Source organism: Tupaia chinensis, unplaced genomic scaffold (assembly GCF_000334495.1).
Source record: "Tupaia chinensis unplaced genomic scaffold, TupChi_1.0 Scaffold000201_1, whole genome shotgun sequence".
Classification (NCBI taxonomy): Eukaryota; Metazoa; Chordata; class Mammalia; order Scandentia; family Tupaiidae; genus Tupaia; species Tupaia belangeri.
Genome location: NW_006159676.1, coordinates 12,659 through 13,783, shown reverse-complemented (window position 1 = coordinate 13,783; position 1,125 = coordinate 12,659). Strand labels below are relative to the sequence as shown.

The 1,125-nt window shown below is 38.5% G+C and overlaps 1 pseudogene; it reads left to right on the top strand.

Moving 5' to 3' along the window:
- LOC102491823 (coiled-coil domain-containing protein 34 pseudogene) overlaps positions 1 to 1,125 on the top strand; it is a 3,575-nt pseudogene that overhangs the window by 2,034 nt on the left and 416 nt on the right.

Genomic DNA, 1,125 nt, shown 5'->3' with positions numbered 1-1,125 from the left:
TTATGATCATAATCTTGCTTCTATTACATTGAATCACATACAACTTTACAGTATATTACATTTCTTTTTCCAGAAGGAATACCATTCATATCAGTCAATACAAAGACATTAAAATCCCCATCATCATCATCCAATCGTTTTTCATTTTTTCCAGATTATTATTATTATCCCAATTATTTTTAAAACATTCCATCACTATTTGTCATTTTGCTTGTAAAAAGACTTTACCCAACATGAAATACTTCTCAGATAGGATTTTGTAAGTCTTTTAAGGTTGATCTTCATAAATCATATTGAAGGATAAGTGACCGCATAGTTAACAATTGTGTTTACATTTAGCTCTATTAAAACTACACTGTAGGGACCAGCAGTTAGTGTAATGGTTATGTCACTGAACGCCCATGTAGTCGACCATGGTTCAAGTCCCGGACCCGGTGGCTTAAACTCACACCGGGCGTGTGTGCATGCGTGCCCAAGATCCTGAGAGGAGAATGGAGGAGAAGGGATTGCGGCATGGCCATCCCCCCTGGGGGGGTGATTTCTCACTTTCTATCTCTCTGCCTCTCTCTTTCTGGTGAGTGCACATGCCCTATAGCAAAAACCTCTCAAAAAAAGAAAAAACAAACAACAACAGCAACAAAAACTACACTGTAATACCAATAAAACGAACATATTTTCTTGTGTTCTTTAAAAAAAAATTCACATCGTGACTTATGACCAGGCTAAAACTTACATTACTATATGCTGAAGAATTAATGTCATCTTTGATCTTGTCAAAAAAAAAAAGGAGGTTTATCTCCCACTGAGATGCCCTTCAGTGAGTTTTCAGGTTGGGATGAAAGAAAATGAACTGAGTCTTCCAGAGAGAAAGATGGTATCTGTCCCATTCAGAGGTCTCTCATTTCCAGGTTGGGTGTTCTTTTCTGCATCCCAGGCAGATTAAGCTGCTATTTTACTTTTTTCCTCTTCGTTCTTTTGCTTTTTCTTGCAACTGTTCTTCCTCCAGTTCTTCTGCTGCTTTTACTTCCATTTCTTTATTAAGTTTTTGTTCTCTTTCTTCATTCTTCCTCTGAACCCATTCCTTGTGCTTTTCTTCGGCAATCCCCCCCACCCCACCCCCGCCCC